The sequence below is a fragment of the Mobula hypostoma genome, chromosome 2 (genome assembly GCF_963921235.1).
Source record: "Mobula hypostoma chromosome 2, sMobHyp1.1, whole genome shotgun sequence".
NCBI classification, from domain to species: domain Eukaryota; kingdom Metazoa; phylum Chordata; class Chondrichthyes; order Myliobatiformes; family Myliobatidae; genus Mobula; species Mobula hypostoma.
In genome coordinates, this window is record NC_086098.1 from 148,636,730 (window position 1) to 148,652,235 (window position 15,506).

Sequence of the window (15,506 nt, forward strand, 5' to 3'; positions counted from 1 at the left end):
TGTGACACTCTGCCACTTGATTCAGGCAGGAGACCAATGTCAAAAAGGTTCTAACTACACTGTGTGGCCGTTAGACACCACACTATGCGTAGAGTCAACAGTTTTTAAATAGTATCGACTGCATACATTTGTATTCAAAAAGTAGTGATTTTTGTCTCTGGTAGTTGGTGAGAAATAAGCAATACAACAATTCAGAACTGTTTTGCCCATTACCGTTTCAGATATTCAGCTGGGACGTTCCAGAAACAGATGGGAGTGAAAATCCGACAATTACACTGCTTCAGTAAGTTAGGACTGAGGAGGAATTTTGAGATATTAACAATCAACTTAAATTTTACACTGAAAATGAAGTTTTGGAGGATGCAGTAGTTATCTGTCGATAACTATTAGGAGCTAGTGACACAGTTTTATAGTACTGTAGTATTATTGTTAGTGTTCTGGATTTCATTTAAATGCATAATTTATTACTCAGTTTGTACTTTTTATACCTTTTTAGCTATTTCCATGAAACTTTGAGGCAGCCACTTAATTGGTCCAAAATGTACTGGTCCTGATGTGTCCCAATTAACTGGAATCCACTGTATACAGTATTCTTTAAGTGGACGGACACTCGAGAAATAAAGGGACACTCCCAGCGTAAAGGATCAGATGTTCATGACTGAGAGGAGGAGAAATTTCATTCCCCACGAGAGATGGTAACCCTTGGGTTTTTCTCATCCACAGAGCAGTAAATTATAAGCTGAGTATATTCAAGGCTAAAGTTAATAGATGATCTCAGCAGGTCAGGCACCAGCTAAGGAGAGGATTAAAGAGTCCTGATGAAAGGTCTCAGCCCAAAATGTCAACTGTTTATTCATCTCCGTCGATGCTGCCTGACCTGCTGAGTTCCTCCAGCACCTTGTGTGTGTTGCTCTGGATTTCCAGCATCTGCAGAATCTCGTTTTTATGAGATTAGTAGACATTTGAATTTCAAAGGAATTATTGACTTTGAAAACAGGTGGAATTGGGTTGTGGGATCAATCATCTTTCCAAGATGGCAATGGAGTTATATGGTGACTTTTAATGGGCAGTTCACAAAACTGCTTGCTCTTCTACAATTATACTTCTGAATTACAATCACTGCAGTCTGTAATTTCCCTTTAAGAAACAAACACTTGACTCGTTGAAAGAAACTAACGATTTCGCCATCACCTGAAGCATTTTGCGAGCTTGACTGTTAGAAATGCAGGTATGGCACCTTAAAGCAGACAAAGGTCGGCCATCGCTGGAAGAGAGACCGCCGATCGGCCTTCAAGCCAGATCAATGCGTCGAGGCCCAAGAGCAGAAAACAACAATGTACAGCCCCACTTCTCCGTGCCAGCCAAGAATCCCCACCTGAGCCCATCTCGTCTGCCTGCGTTTCACCTGTCTCCTCTCTTTCTTGTTATTACCATCAGGCAGGAGGTGCAGGGGTCTAGCCTCCCGTGCCACCATTTTCAATAATAGTTGTTGCCCTGCAACCATAGAACATAGAACACTACAGCATAGAAAACAGGCCATTCGGCCCTTCTAGTCTGTGCCAAAACATTATTCCGCTAGTCCCATTGACCTGTACCCAGTCCATAACCCTCCAGACCTCTCCCATCCATGTACCTATCTAATTTATTCTTAAAACTTAAGAGTGAGCCTGCATTTACCACGTCAGCTGGCAGCTCATTCCACACTCCCACCAATCTCTGAGTGAAGAAGTTCTCCCAATGTTCCCCTAAACCTTTCCCCTTTCACCCTACAGCCATGTCCTCTCGTATTTATCTCTTCTAATCTAAGTGGAAAGAGCCTATTCACATTTACTCTGTCTATACCCCGCATAATTTTGTAAACCTCTATCAAATACCTCATTCTTCTACGCTCCAAGGAATAAAGTCCTAACCTGTTCAATCTTTCCCTGTAACTCAACTCCTGAAGACCCAGCAACATCCTAGTAAATCTTCTTTGCACTCTTTCAATCTTACTGATATTCTTCCTATAGTTAGGTGACCAGAACTGTATACAATACTCCATATTTGGCCTCCCCAATGTCTTATACAACTTCCCCATAACAACCCAACTCCTATACTCCATACTTTGATTTAAGAATGCCAGGATGCCAAAAGCCTTCTTTACAACCCTATCTACCTGTGATGCCACTTTCAGGGAATTATGTATCTGAACTCCCAGATCTCTTTGTTCCTCTGCACTCCTCAGTGTCCTACCATTTACTGTGTAACTCCTACCTTGATTTGTCCTTCCAAAATGCAACACCTCACACTTGTCTGCATTAAATTCCATCTGCCACTTTCTGGCCCACCCCTCCAGTTGGCCCACATCCCTCTGCAAGCTTTGAAAGCCTTCCTTGCTGTCCACAATGCCTCCACAAAGACATGTCCACAACAACGTGAACTAAGTCCTTCTGTGAAGAGCAACTGCACACCGGGTCCAAACGCTAATGCTACTGACTCTATGGCCTCCATTGAGAGCGACTGCTCACCTCCTCTGCATTCACCTCCATGCTTCAATCTTCCTCACCACTTCAAGATGGAGTTGTTCCAAGAGGCAGCTTGAGATCGTTGTCCACTTCAGGACCCTGCCTATGGTCTTCTCCACAAGCAGCTTGTGTTCTCGGTTCTTTCCAGGCACAGCAGAGAGCAAGGTCGTTCAATCGAATTCCAAACTGCACTTCACAGGCTCTAACCATTTCCATTACACAATCAAAACAAAAAGAACAAGCAGAAGACATGGAGAAAGTGAAATAATTGAAGAGATTGACTATTTGGAAGAGGTCGCCCAAGCAATCGTTGTTCGCTGGCACCATCTTGACTGGCAGCATTGATAGTGGTAGAGAGGAAACTCAGTTTTTGAAAGAGGACATCTTAGTTGTTCCGGCATAGACAGCCTCATCCTGAGAACAGATCGAGTGATGCAGAGGAACTGAGAGAAGGGAATAACATTTTTGCAAATGCCAGGCGGGAAGCCAAGACAAATGTGAGAGTCAGTGAGTGTTGGTAGATGTAGACAGAGATGGAGACTGAGATCAAGAGAGGATGGAGAGGTGTCAGAGATGGGCCTGGACTGTTTACACACACATACCAGGACAGTTCACCCCTGCAGACATACAGGGGACAACCACCTGGGACCATCTGCACCCACAGACACCTGACTGTCTACATCCAACCAGGGCCATTCGCAACCAAAGACACACTGAGACAGTTCATGCCTAAAGAGGCCTGGAGTGTCAAAACCCACAGACATACCGGGACTATCCACACCAGGATAATATCCACAGGAACACCAGGACCATCCACACCCACAAAAACACCAGGATAGTTCACATCTACAAACACAACCGGTTAGCCTACATGCATTACCATCTATATCCACAGATAGACCAGGATAAGACAACTCCACAGACACGTCGGAAATGTTTACACCCACAGGTACTCTGAGCAGTCCACACCCAACCACTGGGCTCCTGGATGGCGAGGATGGTTTCACTCGCCTCATTGCTAATGTGAATTCATAGGTTTAGACTCACGTTCAGGTGATGATGGCAGTGTGGTGGCACCCATCTGTCTCGAAGAACAGTGGGTAGTGGCAACGGAGTGACCTCTCCAGGGCACAAGCCTGGTCGGAAGGTATGGAGACCCTGGGATGCTCAGTCGTCAAGATCCCCCTCTCGGCCTCACCGGTGTAGACCAAGGACCATCTTAGGGGCTCCATTCCAGATTTTCTGTCTGGTTTTACTCCCATAGCCTTTGTCTCTCTCAAGTCTGGAAGGCTGTGGGGCTATTTACCCATACTCACATTCAGGTACTCCTTTGTTACTCATGGTTTTTCATGGGTTCTATTGTATTTCTTGAGGTTCCTGTAAGTGCCTGCAAGAAGCTGTATCTCAAGGTTGTGGCTACACAGGTTGACAGGATGGTCAAGGACGTGCATGGCATGCTTGCCTTTATTACTCGAGGAACTGAGTTCAAAAATCAGGGCGTTACATTGAAGCTTTATAAAACCTGAGATAGGCTACATCTGGAGTGTTGCATACAGTTCTGGCAGCTCCATTATGGGAAGGATGGTGAGGCTTTGGAGAGGGTGCAGAGGAGGTTTATCAGGTGCTGCAGCCTGGTTTAGAAGCTATGTGCTATGAAAGGTTGAACAAACTTGAGCTGTTTTTCTCTGGAGTGGCAGAGGAGATTTGAGAGAGATTTATAAGATTATGAGAGGCATCGATAGGGTAGACAGAGAATATCTTCTCCCCAGGGTTGAACTGCCTAATACATTCCCATGGGAGAAGAGAGAATGACCAGGGTGAGAAGGGTCTTTAAATGAAAAATCAAGTGAGGGATTGTATGCATAAGGGAACCTACAGATGCTACAAATCCAAAGCAACACACACAAAATACTGGAGGAATTCAGCAGGCCAGGCAGCATCTATGGAAAGGAGTGAACAGTCGACATTTCAGGCAGGGGCCCTTCATCAGGACTGGAAAAAAAGATGAGGAGTTACAGCAAGAAGATGGGGGGATGGGAGGAAGAAGTACATGGTAGTAGGTAATAAGTGAAACTAAGAGAGGGGGAGGAGTAAAGTAGAGAGCTGGGAAGTTGATCGGTGAAAGAGATAAAGGGCTGGAGAAGGGGGAATCTGATAAGAGAGGGTAGAGGACCATGGAAGAAAGGGAAGGGGGAGGAGCACCAAGGGGAGTTGATGAGCAGGGAAGCAGATAAGGTAAGAGACGGAAACGTGAATGAGAATAGTGAAGGAGAGGTGGGGGTGGGCAAGTAATATAAGTTTGAGAAATCGATGTTCACGCCATCAGGTTGGAGGCTACCCAAATGTTATATAAGTTGTTGCTCCTCCTACCTGAGTGTGGCCTCATCACGGCAGTAGAGGAGATCATGGACTGATATGTTAGATTGGGAATGGGAAGTGGCCACCAATGTCATGGTCCGGATCGGGGGCTCTTTAAACTTACTTTGTTTGTGTTACGATCCGGACTGTTGACTCCCTGTTTCCCTTTGCTTCCCTGTTTTCCCATGTCCCTCGGCCTTGGTGATTAGAGGCAATTCACTCTCGGCTGAACTGGTAGTCTACAGTCTCCGGCTTTCAGCTGTTCGACGCGGGAGCGTCTGCAAAGTCACCAAAGGTACAGCGTGCCAATGTCATCTGGCTGGAGCAAGCCTAGTCTCCGCCCGAAGTGAGTGCCGGTAATTCGCCTTTCCTCACTGGAGCAACCCTGTCAAGTTACCTCACCAAAGCGAGCCTGCAGTTTCCTCACACAGGTGGTTCCATCAGTTAACCCTCCAGAGGGAATCAAGAACCACTGTCTACTGTTCCAAGTACCGAGTCAAGTCCTAGCCTGGCGGCATCCACGTACCGAATCAAGTCCCGTCCCTGGCAGCATCCACGTACCGAGTCAAGTCCTGGCCCTGGTTCCACCCAAGTTCCGAGTCGAGTCTTGGCCCTGGCGGCACACAAGTTCCGAGTCAAGTCCTGGCCCTGGCGGTCTGTGATTCCTGTCCTAGCCCCCTGTCTGAATCCCTTCTCTGCCCCTCTCACCTCTAGCCCTCGACTGCAGGCCTCGCCTGTACTTCGGGCTAGTTCTATCGCCGGAGCTAGATAGGTACTGTCTGGTGTTCTTTCGTGTTGGTCTTGTCTTCTCCTCACTTCTGTGGGGTAAGTCAGGCCGTCTTGCTATTGCCCTGCGGGGGGTCATGTTTTGTCTTGTCTTGTCCTCGCCTCTGTGGGGTAAGTCAGGCCATCTTGCCATTGCCCAGCGGGGGGTCATGAATCCCGGCCCTATGTCCTGTACCCAAGGAAGGGTCCTAGCTCTCCGTTCTGTGTGTGAGTCCCGGCCCTATGTCCTGTACCCGAGGAGGGGTCCCGGCTCTCTGTTCTGTGCGTGAGTCCCGGCCCTATGTCTTGTACCCCAGGAGGGGTCCCGACTCTGTGTCCATGGTTCCATGTACCTGCTCTCTAGTCGTAGTCCTGAGTCCTTGTCTAGTTCGCTATTCCTGCTTCTGCTTTGCTCTCCTGGTATCGAACAATAAACTAAATCTAAGTAACCTCACAAGATGTGTCTTGCATTTGGGTCCACCCTTGCTCCCAATGCCCCACCATTGTGACAATCAGGCGATTCTGCCTTTTCTGGCGGATGAAGCATAGGTGTTCAGTGTTTTACATTGGGTCTCACCAATATGCAGGAGTCCACACCAGCAGCACCGGATACAGTAGATGATCCCAACAGACTCATAGGTGAAGTGCTGCCTCACAGGAAGAGTGGAATGCTAGTGAGGGACTAGGGAGGCACATAGGAAGCGATCCCTGTGGAAAGCGGAAAGTGGGGGGGAGGAAGGAAAAGATTGCTTGTGGTGGGATCCAGTTGGAGATGGAGATGGCATAGAAGATGCTGGAGGTGCTCAGTGTGTCAGACAGCACCTATGAAAATGAATAAATAGTCGATGTTTGGGCCACAACCTGATGAAGGGTCTCGGCCTGAAGCACGGACTGTTTATTCATTTCCATAAATGCTATCTGACATGCTGAGCTCCTCCAGCATTATTTGTGTGTTGTGAGGTATTGTATAGGCTGCAGTTGCTTCTAATTCTTACTTAACTCTGTCCTTATATTCTTACCTGTTCTAATATCTAAATAAAATTACATAAAATCCTGATTGAATTAAAAGTAAATCAATGATTTTTTTTTCCAGTAATGGTTCTTCAAAATTCATATTTGTATATCTACCTTCTATCCTTGTTTGGTACGTCACTCACTTTCAATGGAAATTAACCACAATGTGGAGTGGAAATTTCATGCAATTGATGCCTTTGAATGTTGATAGCCATTGGATACCAGCATCACCCAGGCTTCACAGAACATGGTTCTGATCCATTGGCAAGGGGTCCAAGAACGGCGCTGAGGACCTGATGAAGGGGCTCAGGCTGAAATGTGAACTGTTCGTTCCCCTCCGTGGATGCTGGCTGACCCGTCAAATTCCTCTAGCATTTTGTGAGTTAAAATTCACCACATTTTTCAATGTGCCGACACAGCCTATGGTTGATTCAGGAAAGGAGTTTTAGAAGAACAGGATTTAGAAGAACCCGGCACCACTGAGCAGTGGTGATCCCTGTCTCCCAGTCTCCTTATAAACTTGGTGATCCACAATAGTCACCTGAAGGAAAGATACCACCAATCGTGTGTCCATAAAAATCACTTATGTTGTGATGGACCATCATTGTCTTCTCCCAGGCCAACATCTCCAGCACTGTACTTCAAATTACACTCCATTAACTATGTTGAGCTGGCCATGTTGTTGTCAAGCCTGAGGTCATTGACTCCCAAGACATACTGTTAATAAATTTCTCTCTCTCAGTGTAAGAGTAACAATAGACAGAGGGAATGCTTCAAAAGAGATTCCTTAAAGAAATGCAACATCTATTCTAACAACTAGGAATCTCTGTCTGATGACCAAATTGGAAAAGCAATGTTTGGTATTGAGAACCTGAAGGCTATGTGTCAAGACCTGACGGGAGTTTGGTGATGGCCCAAGAGTGCAGAGGGAGCGAGGTGGATTTGGAATGAAGAGTTCACTTCGTTTTAATTTGATCTATGCAGGACAAAGGAAAATAATAAATGTCAGACCGACTGGGCCACTAAATAAAAACTCATGCTATAGTTGCTACTTAAAAGCTGCAACCTGAAACTAAAGTAATACCACGCCTTTAACTCTAAGCACAAGTTTTCTTTCCCAGAACATGGTCAAAGGTAAACGGGGAACATTGTCATTGCTGTGCTGCAGAGAAGATTCAACAAGGCTGAAATGAAAGGAAGAGAGTAAAATACAACCATAAAGAAACTCAAATTGGCTGGAATGTGCATTCTCATGAGCGTGGTTGCTGACACCTTTCACCTGCCCACCTGTGAGGGGGCAGAGCCCATGGTTGTGACAAGATCGGTGTTCCTGGCAGAAGGAGCTGACCACCTCGCAAACTGTCCAAACCCAACCCTCCCACCTCTTCGAAGACTTCCTGTCCCACCTATGAAAGAGTTTGTGAGTCCCATATTGAACTCAGAACCTGAAGGAGAAACAAGTCACCTGTGAGAAGAGGTTGGAACCTTTATGACTTCACTCTGAATATGCATTATATTTGTAGCATGATATAACCTCATCTTATTGAAAACTAAGATTTTATGTAAGGCCACGATGAAGCAGATGGAGTTATACTGTATGATCTCTAAAAGAAAAAAAATATATGTAATAGTGCAGCTACTCAAAGATCTTTTTAAAGATTAGCTTTATTTCCCACATGTGCATCAAAAAATCGAAACATACAATTGTTGAAACTGAGTCAACAATTAACGCGATCTGAGGATGTTCAGGGCACAACTGTTGCCATGCTTCTGGCTCCAACATAACATGTCCACAGCATACCAACCTCTAACCTGTACGTCTTTGGAATGTGGGAGGAAACTGGAGCATGTGGAGGAAAGCCTCACGGTCATGAAGAAAATGTACAAATGCCCAACAGACAATAATGGGAATTGAACCCCAATCTTACTGCTGACGCTGAAGAACATTACACTAACTGCTGAATAACAGCATTGCAGTACTTACTCAAATGAATAAGTAGTGAATTTTTTCATGTGCTTAGTGTCTCATCCAAAATTGTTGTTTTGACGCCTGACCAAGTGGTTAAGGCATTCGTCTAGTGATCTGAAGGTCACTAGTTCGGGCCTCAGCTGAGGCAGCGTGTTGTGTCCTTGAGCAAGGCACTTAACCACACATTGCTCTGCGACGACACTGGTGCCAAGCTGTATGGGTCCTAATGCCCTTCCCTTGGACAACATCGGTGGCGTGGAGAGGGGAGACTTGCAGCATGGGCAACTGCTGGTCTTCCATACAACCTTGCCCAGGCCTGCGCCCTGGAAACCTTCCAAGGCGCAAATCCATGGTCTCACGAGACTAACGGATGCCTATATATATATAAAATTATGTGTGCAAAGAAACTTATCTCTGTAATATGGTGACCAAGAATACACTGAAAGATATTTTGATGTGAAATATTCATGTTCTTTATTTATTTTCTAGATTGTCTTCTGATTTTTTTGATTATGATTCTGATTATCTTGCTCTGACCACAAGTCCCTACAAAGATTGTGAGGATCACTGAGAAGATCACTGGGGTCTCTTTTCCACCCATCGGGTCCCCAACTCCTAAGAACGTTCTACAGGGGCACAATTGAGAGCATCCAGACTGGCTGCATCACTGCCTGGTATGGGAACTGTACATTCCTCAATCGCAGGACTCTGAAGGGAGTGGTGCAGACAGCCCAGTGCATCTGTAGATGTGAACTTCCTGCTATTCAGGACATTTACAGAGACAGGTGTGTAAAAAAGGCCCGAAGGATCATTGGAGACCCAAGTCACCCCAAGCACAAACTGTTCCAGCTGCTACCATCCGGGAAAAAGTAACGCACATAAAAGCCAGGACCAACAGACTCCGAGACAGCTTCTTTCACGAAGCCATGAGACTGATTAGTTCACGTTGATACAATTATATTTCCATGCAATATTGACTGTCTTGTTCTACATCCTATCTATTGCAAATCACTATAATTGCACATTGCACATTTAGACAGAGACATATCGTAAAGATTTTTATTCCTCATGTATGTGAAGGATGTAAGAAATAAAGTCAATTCAATTCAATTCATTTATTGGGAGTGCTGTATGCTCAGGGCCCCTAGCATTGTCAATGATCCTTCCCATCTGTCCCACAATCTCTTTGACCCCCTATCATCAGGCAGGAGGTATTGCAGCATTAGGACAAGAACTGCTAGGATCACTGTTCCCTCTAAGCTGCTCAGGTGCACGGTTGCGCAGTAACTCATGTGTTCCCGTGTCGTAACTGAAAAGCTCCCACACAGATACCCTTTATTGCCACACAGCTGGAGTTTTCTTCTAAAAGCAATGTTAATTCAAAGATTTCAGGCCATGTAGAAAATTTCCTGATCAGAGCGATGGTTGGTTTGCACAGCTTTAAAAAAAAATGAGAGGGAACATCGATTAGGATAGGAAACGGCTTCTTGTAAAAGAGTACCGAACTCCCTGCCACCACCCAGGTCTCATCACCTATGAAGTGCCAATAGCGTTATACTGTTTACATCTAAACTTGTGTGATAAATGCTCCTTATTGGTTGTTATTTACTTGTGCTACTATTACTTTATGTGTCATGTACGCAACTGTATTGTGCACCTTGGGTCGGAGGAACGTTGTTTCATTTGGCAGTATATGTGTACACGGTTGAATGACAATAAACTGAACTTGAACTTAAACTTAAAGCAGATCCATCACAATGTGAATGGATATTTTCGGAATATTTTTCTAATTCTCCACATGAGGGTGACATTCCTTCATGAGGGAAATTACATCTCTGCCTCAGGTACGAGGAAATCTGGTGTATCTTCTCCTGGATAGCAGAACAACTTCCTGCAAATCGGAATGATCTGTCCCAAACTAGACCAACATACACAATGGCACTGAAGCCTGCAGGGTGTCGACATTTACAGTTTGAAGAATATTTGCTGGGATATGAGAAGTCTGATTCAGACCAAGGTAAATCATGTTACTTCACCACATACTGCAGCTTGAGACTTTTATGGCGGTATTTACACTCCGTGGCCACTTTATTAGGTATAACTTCATTAATGCAAATATCTAATCAGCCAAACATGTGGCAGCAACTCAATGCATAAGATCAATCAGTTGTGATCCAGAGATTCAGTTGTTGTTCAGACCAAACCTCAAAATGGGGAAGAAATGTGATCTAAGTGACTGTGGCTGTGGAATAATTGTTGGTGCCAGATGGGGTGGTTTGAGTATCTGAGAAGTTGCTGATCTGCTGGGATTTTCATGCACAGCAGTCTCTGGAGTTTACAGAGAATGGAGAGAAGAGAAATCATCCAGTGAGCAAGAGATTGTGGGCGAAAACGCCTTTTTAATTATAGAGATCAGAAGAGAATGGCCAGACTGGTTCAAGCTGGCAGAAGGGTGACAACACTCAAATAACCTTACATTACATCAGTGGTATGCAGAAAAGCATCTCTGAATGCACAAAATGTCAATGGGCTACAGCAGCAGAAGACCACAAATGTTCAGTCAGTGACCACAGGAGATAACTAACAAAGTGGCCCCTGGGTATATGTAACAGCATCATGTTTTCATCCGCTTTAAAGATTTGTGCTCATTAGTTAAATAGAGAAATTAGATTAAAAATAAGGTTTCAAAAGAGAAACATAATTAACAGAAAAAGGATGGTGTGGGCTATTCCATGCCTATGACAAGTTTTACTGAGGAACAGTGAAGCTAGATAGAAAGGGCTACATTGCAGTTGGAAGTGAAGCAGTGTTTATCAGAAAGTAAGCCAATCCTTTCAACTTCATTTACACTGAACCTAAAATTTTGAACTTTGAACTAGAAGTGAAGGGATAGCAACAAGGTGAGGATGTACTGAAGGATGAAAATTATTATTCGGATTGTTCAAAATTCAAGCTCAAAGTAAATTTATTATCAAAGTGCATATATATCACCACATACAACCTGAGATGTCTTGCAGGCATTCACAGTAAGTACAAGAAACACAATACAATCAGTAAATGACCACACCTAACAGGATGGACAAACAACCAATGTGCAAAAGTTAACAAACTTTGCAAGTACAAATAACAATAAATAAATTATGAATGAATATCGAGAACATGAGATGAAGAGTCCTTGAAAGTGAGTTGCATAGGCTATGGGAACAGTTCAGTGATGGGGTGAATGAAGTTATCCCTTTGGTTCAAGAGGGCTACCAAACCTGGATTGTTAATATCCATTTGCTTCTTCAGTTGATACCAAAACTAATGAGCTTGCCCAACTGCCAGTTTGGATGCCATGGAAACAGCAGTCAGCACAATGCTATCACAACTTGGGCCATTGGAGTTCAGTTCCGGTGTCCGATGTAAGGAAGTTATGTGTTTCTCCCTTGTGTACGTCAGTTTCCTCTGGGTGCTCCAGTTTTCTCCCACAGTCCAAAGGTGTACCAGTTGGTAGGTAAAGTGGTCAATGTAAATTGTCCCGTGATTGGCTAGGGCTAAATAATCCATAAGACCATATGGCACAGGAGCAGAATTAGGCCACTCGGCCTATTGAGTCTGCCCCACCATTCCATCATGACTGATCCATCATCCCTCTCAATCCCATTCTTCTGTCTTCTCCCCATAATCTTTGATGCCTTAACTAATCAAGAACCTATCTTAAATATGCCCAGTGAATTAGTGTCCACAGCCATCTATGGCAATGAATTCCACAGATTCACCATCCTCCAGCTAAAGAATTTTTTCTTCATCTCACTTCTAAATGGAAATCTCTCAATTTTGAGGCTGTGCCCTCTGGTCTGACACTGTTCCACTACAGGAAACACACTCTCCACATTCACTCTATCTGGGCCTTTCAATATTCAACAGCTTTCAATGAGATCAAGCTTCATTCTTCTGAACTCCAACGAGTACAGGTCCAGGGCCATCAAATGTTTCTCTTATGATAACCCTTTCATGGCTGGGATGATTTTTGTGAACCTCCTCTGGACCCTCTCCAATGCCGGCACATCTTTTCTGCAGTCTGGCCAATGCCTTATAAAGCCTTAGCATTACATCTGTGCTTTTCTATTCTAGTCCTCTCGAAATTAATGCTAACATTTCATTTTCCTTCCTTACCATCAACACAAACTACAAGTTAGCCTTTAAGGAATCCTGTACAAGGATTCCCAAGCCCCTCTGCACCTCTGATTGTTGAATTTTCTCCCCATTTTGAAAATAGTCCATAGAAACAGAGAAACATAGAAATGTTTTGCCTCCCATGTAACCTACTCCAGAAACTGCCTAGAATCCCCCTACTGCAGAGCCCCTTATTTTTGTAAGCTCCATGTACCTATCTCAGAGCCTCTTAAAAGACCCTATTTTGTCCACCTCTACCACCTTCGCTGGCAATGCATTCCACACACCCACCACTCTCTGTGTGAAAAACTTACCCCTGATATCCCCTTTGTACCTATTTCCAAGCACCTTAAAACCATGCCTCCTCATGTTAGCCATTTCAGCCTGGGATAAAGCATCTGGCTATCTACAGGATCAGTGCCTCTTATCATCTTATACACCTTTATCATGTCACCTCTCATTCTCCGTCGCTCCAAGGAGAAAAGACCAAGTTCACTCAACCTGTTCTCATAAGGAACGCTCTCCAATCCAGGCAACATCCTTGTAGGTCTCCATAGATGCTGCCTGGCCTGTTGAGTTCCTCCAGTATTTTGTGTGTATTGTCCACATTTTTATTCCTTGTGCCAACTCACCAAACCATGCACTTCCCTACACTATATTCCATCTGCTGCTTCTTTGCCCATTCCCCTCATCTACTTAAGTCCTTCTGCAGACACCTTGCTCTCTCAACACTACTTGCCCTTCCACCTATCTTTGTATCATCTGCAAACATGTCCACAAACTCATCAATTCCTTCATCCAAATCAGTGACATACAATGTGAAAAAAACAGACCCAACATCAGCCACTGTGGCATACCACTAGTCAGCCAATCAGAAAAGGCCTCTTTATTCTACCACTTGCCTTCTATCCATGCTAGTACCTTCCTTGAAATACCATGAACTTTATCTTGTTAAGCAGCCTCATATGCAACATCTCGTCAAAGGCCTTCTGAAAATCAAAGTAAACAATAGTCACCTACTCTCTAACAACAGGAATTCTGCAGATGCTGGAAATTCAAGCAACACACATAAAAGTTGTTGGTGAACGCAGCAGGCCAGGCAGCATCTCTAGGAAGAGGTGCAGTTAGTCCTCTTCGTTAGTCCTGATGAAGGGTCTCGGCCTGAAACGTCGACTGCACCTCTTCCTAGAGATGCTGCCTGGCCTGCTGCGTTCACCAGCAACTTTTATGTGTGTTGCTCACCTACTCTCTTTTGCCTATCCTGCCTGTTATTTCCTCAAATAATTCCAACAGATCTGTCAGACAAGATTTCCCATTTAGAAAACCATGCTGACTTCAGCCTATTTTATCATGTGCCTTCAAGTACCCCCAAAACTCATCCTTAATAATGGACTCCAACATCTTCCCAACCACTGAAGTCAGACCAACTGGACTATAGTTTCTTTTCTTCTGCTTCTCTCCTTTCTTAAAGTGTGCAGTGACATTTGTAATTTTCCAGTCTGCCAAAACAATTCCAGAATCTATTGATTCTTGAAAGATCATTACTAATGCCTCCACAATTTCTTCAGCTACATCTTTCGGAACTCTGGAGTGTAGTCGATCTGGTCCAAGTGAGTTGTCTACCTTCAGACTGTTCGGCTTCCCAAGCACTTTCTCCTTTGTAACAGCAATGGCACTCACTTCTGCCCTCTGACACTCTCACAGTCCTGACATTCTTCTAGTGCCTTCCACAGTGAAAACAGTTGCAAAATATTTACTGTATTAAGCTTGTCCGCTATTTCTTTTTCCACCATTGCTTCCTCTCCAGCATCATTTTCCAGTGGTTGGATATGCACTATTATCCTCTTTGACTTTGTATATATCTGAAAAAACTTTATGTGTTTTCATTTATATTATTTGCTAGCTTCCCTTTGTATTTCATTTTTTCTCTCTACATGACTTTTTAGTTGCCTTCTGTTTGCTTTTAAAAGCTTCCCAAACTTCTGCTATATTATATGCCCTCCCTTTTGCATTTATGCTTCTCTTGACTTCTTTTGCCAGTTATGGTTGTCATATCCTTTCTTTAGAATACTTCTTCTTTGAGATGCATCTATGCTGTGTTCTCCGAATTGTCCCCAGAAACTGCAGCCATTGTTGTTCTACCATCATCCCTACTAGTATCCCCTTCCAATCAACTTTGGCCAACTCCTCTTTCCTGCCTCTATTACTCCACTGTAAAAATACCGATACATCTGACTTTATCTTCACTCTCAAACTGCAGGGTGAATTCTATCATATTATGATCACTGCCTTCTTAGGGTTTCTTTATCTTAAGCTTCTAAGTCAAATCTGGACCATTACACAACACCCAATCTAGAATTGCATTCCCCTAATGGGCTCAACCACAAGTTGCTCTAAAAAGCCATGTTGTAGGCATTCTGCAAACTACCTTTCTTGGGATCCAGCATCGACTGAATTTTCCCAATCTACCTACATATTGAAAGCCCCTCAATGACTATCATAACATTGCTCTTTTCACTTGCCTTTTCTAACTCCTGTTGTAATTTGTAGCCCATATCCTGGCTAGTATTCAGAGGTCTGTCTATAACTCCCATCAGGGTCAATTTACCCTTGCAGTTTCTTATCTCTACTCACAAGGATTCTACATCTTCTGATCCTATTCAGCTCTTTCTATGGATTTGACTTTATTTTCTATCAACAGAGCCACCCCACCCCCTCTGCCTACCTGCCTGTCCTTT